The sequence below is a fragment of the Callospermophilus lateralis genome, chromosome X (assembly GCF_048772815.1).
Source record: "Callospermophilus lateralis isolate mCalLat2 chromosome X, mCalLat2.hap1, whole genome shotgun sequence".
Classification (NCBI taxonomy): Eukaryota; Metazoa; Chordata; class Mammalia; order Rodentia; family Sciuridae; genus Callospermophilus; species Callospermophilus lateralis.
In genome coordinates this window covers 15483473-15504207 of record NC_135325.1, presented here as the reverse complement: position 1 = coordinate 15504207, position 20735 = coordinate 15483473, and the positions used below count along the sequence as shown (strand labels likewise).

At 33.3% G+C, this 20735-nt stretch overlaps 1 non-coding gene across 1 annotated transcript; it reads left to right on the top strand.

The window, feature by feature from the left end:
- The first annotated feature begins 9018 nt into the window (after positions 1–9018).
- LOC143639620 (U1 spliceosomal RNA) lies at positions 9019–9180 on the top strand. Its single transcript, XR_013154763.1, has one exon. It is a non-coding gene; the product is annotated as a U1 spliceosomal RNA (small nuclear RNA).
- The last annotated feature ends 11555 nt before the right edge of the window (positions 9181–20735 follow it).

Here is a 20735-nt window from a genome sequence, read left to right as displayed (position 1 = left end):
TTCTTTCTTTCTTTTTTTGTTTTTTAAAAGTTATTGATGGACCTTTATTTTATTTATATATTTATTTATATGTGGTGCTGAGAATAGAACCCAGTGTCTCACACATGCTAGGCAAACACTCTGACTGAGCCGCAACCCCAGCTCCTCAGCTTATTTATTTACCTATAATTGATTTCTAATATATTTAGCCATAATTAACCAAATTCCAAAGCTCACAATAACAAAAACAACAAGTTAATAGTACCTTTAAATTAAGGTTAAACAGCCAGATTTGGTGGCACACAACTGTGATCACAGTGATTCTGGAGATTGAGGTAGGAAGATCACAATTCAAGGCCAGCCTCAGAAACTTGGTGAGACCCTCAGCAATTTAGTGAGACCCCGTCTCAAAATAAAATAAAATTAAAGAAAGGACTGGGAATGTAGCTCAGTGGTAAAGCATCCATGGGATCAATCCCCAATACCAAAAAATTAATAAATCATAAATAAATAAACTGACTAATTAAGGTTAAATAAATTCTATATGAATAACTTTTTAGACCCAGGATTATTATTATTATTTTGGGGGGTACTGGGGATTTAAGTCAGGGGTTCTTGTCCACTGAGAAACATCCCCAGCCATATTTTATTTAGAGACAGGGTCTCACTGAGTTGCTTAGTGCCTTGCTTTTTGCTGAGGCAGGCTTTGAACTTGTGATCCTCTTGCCGCTGGGATTACAGGCACATGATTATTACAAAATAATCATGCAGATAGTTTAACCATGTAGGGGTGACTAATACACATTAATTATATCATAGTAGATGCTCATTATTCTGTAATTACCATACAAATGTAAAAAATATTCAGTAAGTTTCTTTAAACAAAAGAGAATAATAAACTAGCTCATGACAAATGAACATGTTCAGGTGAGCTCAATTATAACCAGCAGTTACAAGGCATAAGCCCCCAAACAGAGAGTAAGATAAAGTGCTTGAGAAATTTGTACACTGACTAGACTTTGTTTAGAATAATTACTTTTTTGCTCCTTTCACAGGTAGGTAGCACTTTACTCAAAATGGGTTATTTCTTTTTGAGATTGGCTACCACATCCAATATTGTGCTTTGCTTATACATTTAATGTGACTATTATATAGATTGTATTTTGATATTCACATTAATTTTATAATCACAAATGAACTACTAAGATCTAAGATTACCTTGGCAAGTAATTCATTCTAAAAGCATCTTACTCCTGCTTTGATATTTCTGTTAGCCCTGAAATCTCTATCTAATCAATGAATATATGGTCACTGATTACTCCTTTGGGTAATGTCTCATGCCCTTATATTTACCACATCCTTAATCTCTGCTATCACTTTAAATACTTAAACAATTTCTGACCTGGTTTTCATATCTAGCTCCAGTAATTAGAATTGGGGTGGAGTTGAGATTTTGGTCAGTATATAATTAGTTTTGAAAAAAATAATTAATTCTATCATCCTATGACTTATGTATACCAACTGTCAACATTTGGGTTTTAATTTTTTACTTATCTATACATTTTAGCATGCTGTCTATAAATAAGGACCAAATGTTACCATTGCATTTTTATGAGTTGCTAGGTCTGAGAATAGGAATAGTAGAAGTGTAAGCATAGATTTCAAATATCATCAAACTAATAGTACTGTGATGAATGTCCTAAAATTTATTTTTTTTTCATGTCTCTTTATCTCTGGGTTTTTAGGGTCCAAGATTAAGCACAGAGTGATGCTGACACTGTATTTCAGAGACATTTAGTAATAATCATAGACTACTGAGATAGCAAGATGACAAGAAGATGGTCCCTGGGCAGTGTAATGGCCTCCCTGAGGTAGAACCTTACTTTCTTTTCCCATCTCCTTTGCTCATGTCATCTAGTTACCTATTCTAACAGGGAGGGTAGTAGGTAGGACATGAGCCTATGACAGAAAGTCATGCAGTTTCAGTACTTAAATGCCATTGTTATACCCCTGTAGTTTTGAATATAATCTTATGAAAAAGTAGCATGTAAATCTTTTTCAGAATTAAATAAGATAACCAGTGGGAATTATGAATAGAATGGATTTGTGTACTTCCGATTGGTATACTTTCCTCATTGTTCATGTTGCTTACACATAGAGAAAAGAAGAAATAAATTCATATGAGTAATTAGCAAAGGCGCTTAGAGTGTTGTGGTTTAAATATTCACATATAGTACTCCAATTTTATATTTGTATATGAAATAGAAAAAAGTATAATATAATAATATAAATTATATTTATACTATATATGTATTATATATAATGTCTGACAGTTCTAACATCTATTTAAAATAAAAATGAACATAAACAAATGAAAACAAAATTTTAACAATTATAGTGTTATCATCATTAAGACATGCATGTGTGTGTGTGTGTGTGTGTGTGTGTGTATGTGTGTATGTGTGTATGTGTGTGTCTTCCAAGGATTTTTACACAAACTTTCTTGAAAAGACAGTCTAGAACAAAGGGTAATCAGTATCCCACTTGAAAGACATACAGAAACAAGTGGACCATGGAAAATTGTTCCGTAACCATTACATGTTCTATATACTCCATTTAATAGTTGAAGTCATTGGCATGGTTTGTTTTCTCCTACTTATACCTAAACTTTTGATGAAGTAATAGAGATGGAGTTAATTTGGGAGAACACATTGACAAAAATGATTGTCTCACCTAATATATTTTCTTAACATCCATATGGATATTATATAATTGGAAGAAAATAAACAGCAGGATATAAATTTAAAAATTCACATAACATACTGGTTTCAAGTATTATATGTTTTAGTGACAAGTTACAAAATGTACTCATTAATGTAAAGCCTGTTCTAGATGAGTTTCTTTAGTAGGAAGTTAAAGTTTAACTGTAATGAAGTTAAGATCCTTCTTTTTCTATTTTGTCTGTAAAGTAAAATATTCTGTAAAAATATTTCTATGTGCTTCTAAAATAAATTGAGGATATGAGGGACAGACAGGTGAATATAATGAATGAAAGCTGAAAGGCTGGGGAAATGTTCATTTCACTTTACATACCCCATTAGTATATGACAGGTAAATGTTCTTGATTGTTCTGACCCCAAAGTCCTAAGTTTTTCCTTTTTAAGTTTTCTTTTGTTTTTAATGGATACATAATAATTGTATAAGGTCTAAAACTTTCAGTGGCATAATTATTAGCATTCATTCTCTTCCCTAATAAAGCATGTTTAAACCACTTTCTAATATCCTATGAAAAATGAATCAGTGAGAGATAATAATACATAAGTCCTTACCATTGTTCTAATGGTAGTATCTTCTGGTTACAGGAAGACTTTTGAAGCATTAAAAGTAAAATCAGATTTAAAGATTTAAAAGTTTTAAGCACTGTAATAATCTATTCACGAGAAACCTGAGTGCTCATGATTACTTTAGAATTAATAAGAAAATGCATAGCAGTGCCAAGAAAAAGAAAAAGTTGCTTAAAGCATCCAAGGGAGAGGGAGGGGCACATCCCAGAGACATATCCCATCCTATTTCCTAAACACCAATAAAAACAAATTGAGAAACAAAAGAAAAAAAAAGGAAAAAAGAAATGCCTCTTCTTGTACTTTTCAAATCCCTAGTGACTTTAACAGATGAAATTTCTTGTTGAGGAGGAATGGGGTGTGCTTTGGGAGTAATCCTCTTCAAATCAACTCAAATCACAGATACACACAAAACTGCTAAAAATCTTCTGGTTATTATATCACTTATCAGAATGTGTTGAAGCTATGTTTCAAAACCAAATATAGTCATATTAAAACTGGCTGTAAAATAGTCCAAAACATATCAGCTCTGCCTCTAAAAATTCATGAGAGTATAAAAATAAAAATACAGAATATACCATGTGAAGCTGAAGATTCCTTATCATTAATTTTATTTCTTGTTATAAATTCATGAACATGACAATAATTATTGCACTAAATGAAAAAAATCTTTCTTATGAACTGACCCTGATGGCAAGAAGACAAAAATCCACATTTTAAAAATATGAATTCAAATTTCTCCTTAACATTGACATAAAAACAGACAGTGACTAGAGTTGCATCAATCCTTCCCAACTGTCTCAAAAAATATGTGCACTGTTACAATAAAAACAGTTCACCAGCTGTTTATGTAAAAATTATTTGATGAAAAACAAGCATGGCCATATGGCACTCTAGCTCTGCTGTGGGAGCATGAAGAATAATTTTGTAGGCTGTAGTACATAATGGTCATGCTAAGTAGGGTGTCAACTATTGCAGGCATATTACATTAATAGTTAATCTGTCCTTTTATCCTCTAAGTACTTACATTTCTTAACAGCTTGTAGTTTGGAAACAAGTTAACAACTCACTGATTAAGAATTAAAATTTTGGAAATGACAAAATATTTGATGTAATGTGGACATACAGAATATTCATTTACTAATTAAAGGTATTGTTTAAATAATACATTAATTGGCTAATGTGAATGTGATAGGGCAGCTGGTTCTCATTTCTAACTAAAGGTTTTAAAACTATGAATATGTTGAAGGTACTACAAAATTGATTTAGAAGAAAAAAATTAATTAGAAGAGGTACTTCATGTAAGAGCCAAATCAACATACCCACTTTGCATTCCCAAAGTGTGAGAATTGAACCTATTCGCCTTTTATATTCTTTGTCATGTCTATTGTTGTGGCTTGCAAATAGTAAGCATATAATAAATGTTTGCTGAATAGAATCCTCTTAGAAAGAATGAGTTGTAAATGCCACTAGCAGATCCTCAAGCCCTTAAGTTTGTTTAGAACTTCTGGAATACTCAAGGACTAACTCTTAACCATTATATAGGCTTTGTACTTGAATGTTTATTAGGTCATGAAATTTTAATATCTATCTTTCACTTTAATTTTTATATTTTGAGTTGTTTACATACTTAGAGCTAGAGTCAACTAAAAAGCAAAACAGAAAGATTTAGGTCTCATTCAGCAAATTTGAGTACTTGACCTAAGAACATTTAAAAGAAGGTGGAACCTAAAATGGAAAACAAAGCCAGGTTAGAATCCAGTCACTCACATTTGTATGTTTTGGTCGATATCTTGACAAAAATTGTTCGTTGACATGTGGATCATTTATAACTTCCAAATGTCAATTGAGTGTCATGGTGACATTAATAACTGAGAAAGAAACCACAGCAGAGATAGTTCTGTGAGAAAAATGTTGCAGACATGCCATCTATTTCTAGAATGCTTATTCTCTATGGTTTCCATGGTTCATTTGATACATGAATGCCTAGTTTAAAGTCATGATCTATGTGTTTTTCCCCATACCAATTTCAAGATAAATATATTAATCTTTTGTTTCAGAGATTTAGAACTACACATTAAATAATTTCAGATTGGTAACGGACTTCTTGCTCACAAATGGTAAACACAATTAGTATGTGGGTAATGTGTCTCAGGATAATACAGTAAAAAGGCTACAAACTCGAGTATGGATACATATCTGGTATTGGTTTGCAGAATGTAACAGTCATAATCAATGAAAGATAGATAGGAAAGTCACTAGAAAGAACTTTCTAGGAAACAAAGTCATTAAGTTGATATAGACAGAAAATGACAGCTCAAGGCTTAATATTTGAGTTGAATATCAATGGTCAGTCTAATTAAAAGCAAGAACTACACTAAGAGGCTATCCAGTAGATGTGTTAATGAGTACCATCAAAACATATTTCAAGTGTAAAAGACCTTGAGGCTCTCTTGTGGGAATGCCTCCAGCCTGCTCTTTTGTTTCAGAGGTGCAAAAACAGGAAGACTGGGGTTAACCCAGATGGAAGTTATAGGAAACCTGTAAATTTGGTGCTGTGTTCAATTTGTGTTTTACACAGAAACTAACCTAGTTGTGGTTTAAGTTATAAGACTGTTCTCCATTTTGGCAAGACCTAGAATTCACCTGGACTTCAAACCTATCACAAACATATTTGGCCTCCCAGAAGGCTTCAAGTACACCAAGTATTGATTTTACTTCTAGATTTCTGTCTTCTTCAAAGTATTTCCTCTCTACTTCCTTATGGTCTTGTTACTTTTCTGATTATGTATGTATATAGGTTTTTCCCTTGTCCACATTTTTTCACTAATGTTTTAGATTATGTTGGTTTTAGATTATGCAATCTACCATTACAGAGTTGGTCCGACATTTTCTTCTAGTAGGTGCCAGGTTTTTTGTCTAATGTCTAGGTCCTTGATCTACTTTGAGTTGATTTTTGTGCAGGTTAAGAAATAGGGGTTAAATTTCATTCTACTACTTATGGATTTCCAGTTTTCCCAGCACCATTTGTGAAAGAAGTTATATTTTTTCCAATGTATGTTTTAGGTGCCTTTATCTAGTATGAGATAACTGTATTATGTGGATTTGTCTCTGTGTCTTCTACATTGTACTATTAGTCTAAATGTCTATTTTGGTGCCAATAGCATGCCGGATGGCTCAGTAGTATAGTTTAAGATCTGGAATTGTGATGCTTCCTGCTTTACTCTTTTTGCGAAGGATTGCTTTGGCTATTCTGGGTCTCTTATTTTTCCAAATGAATTTCATGATTGCTTTTTCTATTTCTATGAAGAATATCATTGGGAATTTAATAGGGATTGCATTAAATCTGTATAATGCTTTTGGTAGTGTGGCCATTTTGACTATATTAATTCTGACTAAGAGCATAGAAGGTCTTTCCATCTTCTAAAGTCTTCTTTAATTTATTTCTTTAGTGTTCTATAGTTTTCATTGTAGAGATCTTTCACTTCTTTTGTTAGATTGATTCCCAAGTATTATTTTTTTTGAGGCTATTGTGAATGGGATAGTTTTCCTAATTTCTCTTTCAGATGATTCATCATTGGTGTATAGGAATGCAATTCATTTATGGGTGTTAATTTTATATCCTGCTACTTTGATATATGAAACTTTAGCAGTAACATTTATAGTTTATACAGATTTGAATTTTCAAGTTAATATTAATTTCAGAGAAAGAAAAATTATAATTTGTCACTTGTTTTTAAAGTCTTACATTTTACTATCAATAACAAACCCTCAAAAGAGTATATTCATTTCTGAAGTAAATATGCCCTTCAGTTGATGAATGGATAACAAAAATGTGGTATATATACACAATGGAATACTATTCAGCATTAAAAGAGAATAAAATTAGGGCATTTGCAGGTAAATGGATGGAATTGGAAAATATAATGCCAAGTGAAGTTAGCCAATCCCAAAAAAACAAATGCAGAATGTTTTCTCAAGGTATAAGAATGTTGATTCATAGTGGGGTTGAGAGTAGGACCATGGGTGGATTAGACAAACTCTAGATAGAGCAAAAGGGAGAGAGGGGAAAGGAGGTGGCATGGGTGTAGGAACACAGTAGAATGACATGGATGTCATTACCCTAAGTATATGAATGAAGACACGAATGTTATGAATATACTTTTTGTATAACCAGGGATATGAAAAATTGTGCCCTGTATGTGTAATATGAATTATAATGCATTCTGCTGTCATACATAACAAATTAGAGTAAAAAAGGAGTATATTCATTTCTGAAGTAAATAAAATTATAAATTTATAGTTATAAATTAACATTAAATTATAAATTTATCAATAGTTACATGGAGTAATGATTTCATAAATAAATACTTGGTGATCCCTATTAAGGAAAAATACAGAGCAAGGGATAGTAGTTAACACATGTAAAACAATAATTTCATAAACTAGTCTGACATATCTTCAGCATAAAGTTAATTGCACACCTGAAAAAAATGAAAAAGTAAATAACATCTAATAAAACTGATAATAAATAAAATCTCCTCTCTTCATAAATGAGCTATTGAAAGAAAAATTGTTTTTTAATCAGAAGAAAATATACTCACATATGTGACCTTGAAATATATATATTTGCTTATATATATAAAATAAATATAGAGTGTAAGACAGGGCTATTGTATATTTTGCATTAACAGATGCAACAACTTTTCTGACTTTTTAACCTAGCTTTTGAAGTTTTAAAATATAATGAAATACTTGTACATAGGTGACAATAACCAAAGAAATATCCTCCCAATCCCAAGCAAATTAATATATTTCTCAAATTAAGATTAATAATTATAATATTAGAAAAGGCAAATGTTGTACTTGTCAAATCAAAATATGAACTTCTTGAAGAATCAAGCATGATAGCTTAATGTACATGGATGGAAAACAAGAGTCACAGAAAATATCTCATTCTTTCATTATTTAGTTACCCTATTGAATATTAGTGAACATCTACTGTCATGCTAGTATTACATGGTACAAAAAAGTACAATGTTTTTGCCTTACGGTTGGATATTTAGATTGTATCTATTTTTCTTTTAGTGAGAAAAGATGATTATTTTTAAATATCCCATATCTCTGATTATTTCCTTAGGACACAGTCTAAGAGGTTTACTGGGATACTTCTTGAGGTGATATAAAACAACTTTAATTGATCAATTCAGAAGAATTTGTGACATTGTTATCACTTTTTTTTGTACCAGTGATTGAACCCCAGCATTTAAATTTTTTTTTATTTTGAGATAGGGTCTAAGTCAGCAAGCCTCACTAAGTTGCTGATGCTGGCTTTGAACACAACTTAATTGTGTAAAAATGTTATCTGGTGTTCTGATTGTCATTCTAGGCAACCTATTTAACTTGGAAACCCTTACATAGTTGAATATATGATTTCCATTTGAAAGATCTTCTTAAACATTTTTCTCTGTTACACCAACATTGACTTCAATGATTCCAAAGTTACTTTTTAAATATATTTTAAAATAATTTTAATTACATTTTATAGGATATATCTTACTTTGGCAGTGTGATGAAACGTAGGAAAACGTGCCTGTTTGCTTAACACTTAACACAGAATGTTTTACGATTCTATTGTTCTAATGTTTGTGATCAAATCCATGTGTTCTAAACTGCTCATTTTAAGAATAAAATTCTAATACTTACCTAGCAGGGGAGATACCACGATCACGAAGGTGGTTTTCCCAGGGCGAGGCTTCTCCATTGCACTCCGCATGTGCTGACCCCTGCTATTTCCCAAAATGTGAGAAGCTTGACTGCATAGTTTGTGATAGTAGGGACTCCGTTCATGCTCTCCCTGGGAAAAAAAAAAAAAAGAATAAAATTCTACATGTTATTTATATTTCATCCCATTTTTCTTAAATTTAGAATGCAAATTTGACTCTGTTGTTACCTTAGTATGTAGGTCTTGAAATTAACATGTCAGTCCTAAAAGTAGTTACTTTGAGCACAGTTTATGAAAAGCATGACACTCTGAATAAAAGAAACAAAGCTAAGCAACAAAAACAGAAAAGTTTTCATAAGTTCATTAATTACTCTTTCTAAGAAAAACACCCAAAGCTCTTAACCCAGGCCTATAACTCTTCACATAGCCACACGATCTAGCTCCTTGTCCTCTTTCCAAGCTCAACTCCTGTCATTCTTTCCTGCCCTTCCTTTTCCTGGTACTGCTACCTTTTTCACAATACCTTTACTACTTGTTGTTCTCTCTATCGAAACTTCCAATACATATTCACATCAATCACTCATCTAATATTTTTGGAGCTCTCGATCTTTCCTGACTACCCTCATTATTCTGTAAGCCTTTGCTTGCTTTGTTTTTTTATTTGTCTGTACCTGTCATTATGTGTATAATGTCATACTACCCAATAAAATCCAAGCTTCATTAGGACAGTGACTTTGTTTTCTTAACTACTGCATTCCCATCACCTAAAGCATAGTTTATTAAGTAATAGGCTTCTCAATTAATATATACTGGGAGCCAAAACTGAATCAATATAATCTTCATATTCTCCATGTGAGGCCAGTTAATACTCTACTTTGCTTCTGACACAGAAAATTAGCAAGTTAGTACACAGATTAATGCATGTAATCAAGTGATGCAAATTCTGTCATATATTTAGTATAACAATTTTATGAAAATGTTATCAAATCAATGTCATATTATTATAATTGATGACATTTTTGTGTGTCGAAAAATATATGGCCAAGTTATATATTATATTTTAACTGATTATTTCCCTGATAATTATCTCTTTTGTTTTTCACTCCTCTTTCCCTGCAGTCACCCTTTCAAGTGTCTTATTTTGTTGCTTCAGGAGAGGGATAAGAATGCAGGAAAGAAATATTAAATCTCTTCTGGATTTAGAAACTTAATATCTAAAGTTCTTAGGAAGATAACTGTCGAGGACTGAAAAAACAGAAGGAAAAAAATCACAAGAATAAGCAGCTGTTAAGTTTTGTATATGCTCTATCCCCCAATAGGCTCACGTACAGAGAATGCAGGAATGTTCAGAGGTGAAATGATTTGATTATGAGAGCTGTAACCTAATAATTTGAAAGGACTATTGTACTAGGTGACAACTGTAGGTAGCTAGGATATGGCTGAAAGAAGTAGTTAACTGGGGTTTGTATTTTGTCCATGCTTCCTCATGCACATGCTCTCTCTTCCTACCTCCCTCTCTTTCTCTACTTCCAGGCGCCAAGATCTAGCAGCTTGTCTCCCCAGTGCCATTCTACCATGATGTTCTCCCTTACCTCAGGCCCAGAGTAATGGAGTCAGCTGATTATGGACCGAGACCTCTGAAATTATGAGGCTAAAATAAACTTTTCTAAGTTGTTCTTGTCAGGGATTTTGGACACACAATGAAAAGCTGACTAACACAGCAGAATTTCTTTATTTGCTTGATTTTATCTACAAAATACATTTTCTACATTGAGGAGTAGAGAGAAGACAGTAAGTAGAGTGGCGTTTAAAATATAAGATTTTGGGTACTAATCTGCTGACCTATCAGTCACATCTGTTGGTCATAAACAACCTATATGAACTATTTTTGGAGGTGACCTTCTAGATAAGAATACATATTAGAGTATTCCAGAGAGAGTGGCCAAACCGTGGGAAGGGAAAAGGACTCCAAAGAAAAAAATGGCTACATAATGGAACTAGACACACTGTGTCTTCAATGGCCCTAGTAAGGATGATCTGTTCTTTTTTGTGGCAATGGGGTGGGGGATAAATTACAATTTTTAAATTGGAAAACAAATAGACAACTTGGAATATTTTTGAGGCAAATTGTGCCATAAGCAGACATTCTTTAAGTGGCTAAGCAATAAAAAACAACTAACAATAAAAGAAAATGTTTCTGGTACAAGATCAGCAGAACAAAAAGATAGTGAGTTCCTGTTTTGCAATAGTGCAACTTTTAAGTATTGTTGACTGTCCCTAGTCCATGCAGAGTTACAACTCCACTCTTCAACAGCAACATGCTGACAGTTCCTACAGAAAACTACTTTTAAAAAAGGCATAATCCAGATGTTCCCTCATTTGACCAACTCTATCTAAAGTTTGGATGCTCAGAGGGCTTACCTATATCCAGAGTAAGCCGCATACAACATGTTACTTGATCAATTTTTTAAAATAAGGGTTCAGGACAATGACAAGGGAAGAAAACATGGAGGAATGAATTCCTAATTACTATTCATGCATATTGTTTTTGATAGTAGGGGGAAACCTTTTATAGATAAGTTACAAACAAAAGGCAAATGAACAATTTTGAACAAGAAATTTAACACATTCTGTACAATGTCTTCACTTTGTTGTCATCATTTATATAAACTCTTCATAGTTTACTTGACCATCACCATCAATATCTGCTTCCCTCCTCATTTCATCAACCTCTTCATCTGTTAACTTCTCTCCGTGGTTTGTCCTCACATGGTGAAGCTCTGCTGCACTAATATAGCCATTGCCATCCATATCAAACACACAGAATGCTTCTCTAATTTCTTCTTCACTGTATCTTTCACTTTTCTTGCCATCATTGTCTGAAATTCAGGGAAGTCAGTTGTTCCATTACCATCAGCATCTACTTCATTAATCATGTCCTGTAACTCTGCTTCTGTGGGATTCTGCCCAAGAGACCTCATTATAGTTCCCAATTCCTTTGTTGTTATAGTTCCATCACGATCAATGTCAAATAGTGGAAAAGCTTCTTTGAATTCTGCAATCTGCTCTTTAGTCAGTTGGTCAGCAATGCCGCAAGCACTGCTGGTTTCTGACACATGACCACACATGACTACTTGGCTCACTCGTTCCACTTGAACTAATCAATGATGATCTGTTCTAACTCCTTAGCACTTTGAAGCTTCCTTGAAATTTGACCAAACCTATAAGAAAGGTGTTTAAGCCCCAGTTAACCAAGAACAAGTTTCCATTGCTCCAGTAAATTGGGGATCTTAAATAGATATTTGCATATAACAGGAAAAAATAAATAAGTGAAATAAAATGATTACATTTCATTTACTGTAAAGCTATATACACTTGTTTTCCATATTCCATATACCCTCTTGCAAATTGTGTGAGTAATGAATTTTAAATTTCAGGGTCTTTCCCTTGCACAGGACCTCACTCAAAACTGTAGTATGCTCTGGCAGCTAGTTTGCACAGAAAGTGTTCTCTACAAGCCTTTCCAGAAAATTGTCTAAAATGCTCAGAGACTTGATAAGAAATGAATTTGAATTATTAACTGCATCAATCAGTTATGATTTACCTTCTCACTCAAAAAGGAACCTCATATATATTATACTGGAAATACATATGTGTGTGTGTTTGTGTGTGTGTGTGTATCAACCTAATTACAAATGTATAATTTTTGTATGCTTTTTCTTGACAAGGCTATCAAATTATTTAAGTTTTGTGTTTCATCTAACCTGAACCAACCCTTGTATATATGTAGAACTTTAGAAAGATACACACCAGGCTGATTAAGTGTGTGAACATTTGGGAATCAGTTGTAATGAATCAAGTAGGGAAAAGCTTTTCTAGTTTACCTCATATGCTTTTTATAAGTTTTGACTGCTTTCTGTCATATACATATCTTTTTCTAATTTCCTAATAAAGATAAATTAATAAAATATAAAATAAACAAACTGACAAACAAAAGGAAATAAAGTGTTCTGATCACTTATTGAGACAAAATAATACCACATCTTTTTCATTTCTTTCAAATCCAAATTTACATAAATTTTATTATTATTTTTAGAATGTATAATAATTTCATTTTTCAGCTTTATTGAGGTACAATTTACATATCATAGAAATTTATGCATTTTTAATTCAATATTTTGTATTGAATTTAGACTCATACAACCAGCATCACAATTTAGAAGCACTCCTTTGATATTTCTGATGTTCACCCTATAAATTAATATTTTAAAAAATGTGTTTTTATTTGCTTGTCCTTTTCCTCCCTTGTTAACTATTTTAGTTGGCTTTTTTGCTGTTGTGACCAAAAGATCCAATGAGAACAATTTAAGAAGTGGAAAAGTTTATTTGGGGCTCACAATTTCAGAGGTCTTAATCCATAGCTGACTGACTCCATAGCTCTGGGCTCAAGGTGAGGCAGACTTCATGGCAGAAGGATATGGTAGAGGAAAGCAGCTCAGGTCAGGGCAATCAGGAAGCAGAGAGAGAGAGCTCTGTTCACTAGAGGCAAAATATAAACCTCAAAGGCCCATTTCCAGTGACCTACCTCCTCTAGCCATATCCTCCTGCCTATAGTTACCACCCAGTTAATCTCTATTAGTATACTAATCCATTGATTATGTTACAGCTTTCATAATCTAATCATTTCACCTCTGAAAATTCTTGCATTGTTATTTATCACATACGGGATTTTGGGGGACACCAAATAAACAAATGATAATATTCACCTCTTGATGCTTACTTCACTTCTTTTGACTTCTGCTACATCACTCATTGAATGTTTCTTGGCCATGGTCATGAGTAACTTTTTGTTATAAAAACTAATGGATGTTTCTTACTTTTTGTCTTACTTGATTTTTCAGGTATTCTTGCACAAAGTACTTTATTTTTGGCCTAATTTGATAATTAAGGGCATACTTAGTATATGTTGTACTGCAATGATTTGCAATGATTACTACTTTTACTAGGAAAATGTTTGAAGTGATGATGAATCTGAAATACCATCTTCATTAATTATATGGGGAAAAGCCACTATACATGATTAGGCCAGAGGGAATATTAGAAGTGAAAATTTTATTTATTTTTATTTTTGTTACTTGGGATTGAACCCAGGGTCACTTAACCACTGAGTCATATCCCCAGATCTTTTTATTTTATTTTATTTTTATTTTGAGACAGAGTCTTACTAAGTTGCTTAGGGCCTTGCTTAGTTGCTGAGGCTGGCTTTGAACTCTTAATCCTCTTGTCTCAGCTTCTCAAGATGCTGGGATTACAGGCCTGCATCACCATGTATGGCTTGATGTTTTCATTTATTGTAAAATCAAAGAAATATGTGATGATAAAAGATTACTTTACATAGGACTTACGGATCTTAGGAACATTTTACAAGTACTTTTATATAATTATATTTTGTAAATGAGACATCTGAAAGTGTCTTTATAGTCTTCAGTTTTTTTGCCAAGAAACTGAGTGGGAAAATCTTGCAATGCAGCATGACCTGGGACTTTCTTCTATCCTGTGTAACAAAAGTATATATAATAATTTATTCCAGAAAACCATTATTTGTAGACACTAACCAACCTTCCTCCACATGATCTGATGTTCTTCAGGGAAGTTCTTTAAGCCTCAAAAACAGAAGATGGAGCCTTGCCCAAGGCTATAAGACTTGGCAGGTTTTCTAACTTCTGAACATTGTGACTCTCTAAGAATTTCAATTCTTTTGTATTATCTTCTTCCTGTTCAAAAATCATCTTGAGGTCTTTAAATAAAGATGATACCTCAGGGTGAATTGCCAGAAGCTCATCACCTCACTCTTTTATGGCGGCTATCAAATATAGGAGATCAAAACTCCCTAGAACTTTCTAGACATGGAATGCCCAGAGTTAACCACTTTGAGTAATTTTATAGAGCCTCAGATTCAACACTCTATTTCTTTTCAGAATTTGAAAAACATAAATACATTTCATTTATTTTGCTCCTAATTGATTTATCCCTCTAATTTTACTTTTAAATTTAAGGAGATTTTTTTTTCTTTTCAGATTTAATAACTTTACATGGTTACCTTTTTCTCATATTCATATTACCCTGAATTCTGAAAAGAAGACTCCAAAATGAGAAAACATCAACAATTGAAAGTACTGACTTAGTTGTCTCATAGACACTAAATTAATTTTTTCTTAGGTCTACTGAAGCCAAATGATCTCTGCAGAGCAAATGTTAACCCATTTTCTCTTCTTGGATTCCACTGCAGCTCTTTATTGAACAGTAGCATGGAAGGGTTATGCCTCTCTTTTCAGTCATGAACACCACATTCCTTAGGTTTGTAAATATTTTCTTCATTTTTTAAAATACTATAATAGGAAAATAGTTATAAATATATTTTCATAAAAATTTTTAAAATCATCAATTAACTGCTCATGGATAATTTGTATATCTTAGGGTATTTTGATGAAAGGATAGGATATCAGAGAATTCCAGTAAATAACTGAAGGAGAGAAATGGCAAGAATTAGGTAGAATTTCACAATTTAAAGTGATAGCATTGCTAATAAAAACTTTTAAAAATCCCCCAAAGAGATAAAAATGTCAACTGTCAACCCATGAAAGATAAGAAATACACATACTTTGTTAATTATTGTATTTAAAAGAGGAAAACACTTGCAATGATGGTACAGCAAACAAGCAAAGTTTTATAACATGGTTCTAGTGGTTACTAATAAAATACTGTGGATAATAATAAAAAAAAAAGCATGAAAAAGTACCCCCAAACTACAAGTCTTCTGGAAAATATATGGAGTACCTATGGTGGAACAGAATCAGTAAAGTAATATTGAAAGACTAAATGCAAATTAGATTATGTGTGTAAAAAAGAATGCTGCAAAACATACAAACGAATCTGTCTGTGCTCCATGACTAGAGGGGATTGATGGAGAAGAAAGTCCTGAAAAACCAATAAGCTGATTGTTAAACTGATGTTCTTCCTTGTTGAAGTCCTCATCCTCAACCTCCTACTGGAGCTAGGGAATTACAAAGCAAGGGTATGGTTTCCTTATAATTCCAGGAATTAAAAAAAAAAAAAAAAACAGTAGTACCTTTTTTACAAGAATGTTAAATTCATACTCCAACCTGCTCCAAAACCTATCACTGTTGTAGAAGAAGGCCATGGTATTTTATAGAAAAAAAAGAAGATTAGGTCAAAAATTATAACAGTGTTGGAAAGGATAGTAGAAAAGTTAAGTAAGAGGCTGTAGCAGACTTTCCAAGAATCTATTGAATAGCCATCCTAGTTAGTCAGAACTGGAAAAGAATATGGAAAAGTGCAGTTGGGAATTTCTTTTGAAGTAAATGTGAAGATAGAATAGATGCTTCCATTTATATACCTGCTATCACATGGTTATATAATTGGAGGCTGTGAAATGAAGTTTAGCTCTGTGGTAAGAAAGAACACATTTGTTTTTGGTAGACAACTGGCAATCCCACTCATATTCTCTACTTCTCATTATTGAATATCTAGTTTGATTCTTCTGTTTTCATGGGAGGGATTCTCTTGCTGTTCTCTTCCTATTAAGGAATTCTTTTCTCTGTAGCCCTTAGGTATATTTTCAGGAAGATCCTGCTAGCCCATTATACTACTTGGTCAAACTTAAATGAGTGTTGGGGAACCATGAGGCACACCAGTAATTATATATTTTATACATTTTCTAAATAAAGATACCTAAAGATGTTTACTAAACCTAAGGTCTTATTCCTTTAGTTGTTCTCTTATTTGTTTACATTTTTATTTGCTTGCTTGTTTATTGCTTCTTTACCACCATTCCAACAGAGGTTGAAAAGTACTAAGTAGATAAGGGTGAGAAAAGATATTTAAGATATTTTTGAAGTGGATAAAAGCATAATATGATTCTGTGGAAAGAAGTCCCTAAGATAGCCCTAAATGATGCCCTTCTCCTGACATTCATGTCCTTGAATGTGTGTTGGGTTAAGTGACCCACTTTTAATAATACACTAGGTTACAAAAAGATCGTTGAACTCACCTTTCACCCTCTTTCACTCATCTTTTTGCTCTAAGTCTTCTACCATATTGTGAACTACATGTGGAATGGCCCAGTTGACCAGGAACTGTTGTCTCTAGTAACAGCTGACCTCAGAAGCAGCTCCTTTCCCACTGGAGTCTGGAGATGACTGCATACCCAACTGACACTTAATTGCAGTTTCATGAGATACTTTGAATTAAAGAACACAGTTTAACCATAGACAGATTCCTGGCCCATAGAAAATGTAAAATAAAAAAAGTTTGCTGTTTTAAGCCACTAAGTTTTGGATTAATGTGTTCTGCAAATTTTCTATGAAAAAAAAAAGATATATGAATACTTGTATACCTAGATATGTTTTCCAAAAAAGGTTAAGAAATTATCAACCCTACTTATCTACAAATAGAGAGTATGAAGAATTAGAAAATTAATTTAACTTTACACTTTATACTATTGTATATTTTTAGATATTTTGGATATTTTACCATGAGAGTGGTTTACTTTGTAATCATAAAAATAAATATATTTATTTATTTTATTAACTTTCATTCTAATGAAGAAATAATAACATATATTATGTACAAAAAATGAGGACACTGTATATTAAAACCTATGAGTTAACTTTTGTGCATGGCGAGAGAAAGGGATTCAGTTTCATTTTGTTGCATATGGATTTCCAGTTTTCCCAGCACCATTTGTTGAAGATGCTATCCTTCCTCCATTACATGCTTTTAGCCCCTTTATCAAATATAAGATAGTTGTAATTTTGTGGATTGGTTTCTGTGTCCTCTATTCTGTACCATTGGTCCACCCACCTGTTTTGGTACCAGTACCATGCTGTTTTTGTTACTATTGCTCTGTAGTATAGTTTGAGATCTGGTATCGCTATACCACCTGATTCACACTTCCTCCTTAGAGTTGTTTTTGCTATTTTGGGTCTCATATTTTTCCGTATGAATTTCATGATTGCTTTATCTATTTCTACAAGAAATGCCGTTGGGATTTTGATTGGCAGGAGCTTGATATCAAATCAGAGACACGGCATCTGATAGAAGAAAAAGTTGGCTCCGATCTACATACTGTGGGGTCGGGCTCCAAATTCCTCAATAGGACACCCATAGCACAAGAGTTAATAACTAGAATCAACAAATGGGACTTACTCAAACTAAAAAGTTTTTTCTCAGCAAAAGAAACAATAAGAGACGTAAATAGGGAGCCTACATCCTGGGAACAAATCTTTACTCCTCACACTTCAGATAGAGCCCTAATATCCAGAGTATACAAAGAACTCAAAAAATTAAACAATAAGAAAACAAATAATCCAATCAACAAATGGGCCAAGGACCTGAACAGACACTTCTCAGAGGAGGACATACAATCAATCAACAAGTACATGGAAAAATGCTCACCATCTCTAGCAGTCAGAGAAATGCAAATCAAAACCACCCTAAGATACCATCTCACTCCAGTAAGATTGGCAGCCATTAGGAAGTCAAACAACAAGTGCTGGCGAGGATGTGGGTAAAAGGGTACTCTTGTACATTGCTGGTGGGACTGCAAATTGGTGCGGCCAATTTGGAAAGCAGTATGGAGATTTCTTGGAAAGCTGGGAATGGAACCACCATTTGACCCAGCTATTCCCCTTCTTGGTCTATTCCCTAAAGACCTAAAAAGAGCATACTACAGGGACACTGCTACATCGATGTTCATAGCAGCACAATTCACAATAGCAAGACTGTGGAACCAACCTAGATGCCCTTCAATAGACGAATGGATAAAAAAATGTGGCATTTATACACAATGGAGTATTGCTCTGCATTAAAAAAATGACAAAATCATGGAATTTGCAGGGAAATGGATGGCATTAGAGCAGATTATGCTAAGTGAAGCTAGCCAATCCCTAAAATACAAATGCCAAATGTCTTCTTTGATATAAGGAGAGTAACTAAGAACAGAGTAGGGAGGAAGAGCATAAGAAGAAGATTAACATTAAACAGGGATGAGAGGTGGGAGGGAAAGGGAGAGAGAAGGGAAATTGCATGGAAATGGAAGGAGACCCTCATGGTTATACAAAATTACATACAAGAGGAAGTGAGGGGAAAGGGAAAAAAAATAAGGGGGAGAAATGAACTACAGTAGATGGGGTAGAGAGAGAAGAGGGGAGGGGAAGGGAGGGGAGGGGGGATAGTAGAGGATAGGAAAGGCAGCAGAATACAACAGACACTAGTATGGCAATATGTAAATCAGTGGATGTGTAACCGATGTGATTCTGCAATCTGTATACGGGGTAAAAATGGGAGTTCATAACCCACTTGAATCAAAGTGTGAAATATGATATGTCAAGAACTATGTAATGTTTTGAACAACCAACAATAAAAATTAAAAAAAAAATAAAACCTATGAGTGTGGGTTGGGGTTGTGGCTCAGTGGTAGGGCACTTGCCTAGCATGTGTATGGCACTGGGTTCAATTCTCAGCACCACATATAAATAAATAAGTAAAATAAAAGGTCCACCAACAACTAAAACATATTAAGAAAAAAAACACTATGAGTGTGGTTCAAAACAGGAAAAAATTGAGATAAATGGATTTGATTTTTTAAAATGAAATTAAATATAAGAAACAATTTTTTTCTTTAAGGAGAAAAAATAAAAAATTAAAAATCAAACTTAATAAAGTGTTTATAAGCATAAATGTAGAGATTAATGAGGTAGAAAAGAAGCCGTCCAAACACAAAGAAAAACAAAAAACAGTAATCTAGAGCAGTAAAATTAAACTCTCATGCTCTAAAAAGATTGGTAAAATATATCAAAAATTGACAAACATAAACAAGAAAAAAGGAAAAGGTGCCAACATACACCAAGAATGAAAAGACATGATTACAATCAGTACCATTCCCATAGAAAACAGGGAAAATGCCTCAGGACATTGAATAGGCAAGGATTTTTTTTGGACAAGACTCCAAAAGCACAGCAAACAAAAGCAAAAACAGACAAATGGTGTTACATCAAACTAAAAAGGTTCTTCACATCAAAGAAAACAATCAACAGAGTGCAGAGACAGTCTACAGAATGAGAGAGAATATTTGTAAAATAAACATCCTGCAAAGAGTTGATATCCTGAATACATAAGGAACTTACAAAAACTCACTAGCAGAAAACAAAACAAACCTGATTTTAAAATGGGCAATAAATAGACATTTCTCAAAAGAAGACACACAAATGACCAACATGTTCGTGAAAAAATGCTCATTGTCACTAATGATCAGGGAAAAGCAAATCAAAAACCACAACAAGATATCATCTTACCCCAGTATGAATTGCTATTCAAAAGACTAAAGGTAAAAGTTCTGGTGAGGATGTGGAAAAAGGAACTCTTGTACACTCCTGGTGCAAATATAAATTATTTTTTATTTATTGTGGCATGGAGATGCCACAAAAAGTTAAAAATCAAAGTACTGTATGATCCAGCCACCCAACTCTTGGGTAGATATCCAAAGGAAATAAGTCAGTATGGGAAAGAGACAGCTTAAGTGTTCACTGTACCACTATTCACAATAGCGAAGAAAAAGAAACAACCTATGCATCCATTAGTTAATGATTGTATAAAAAATGTGGTACATA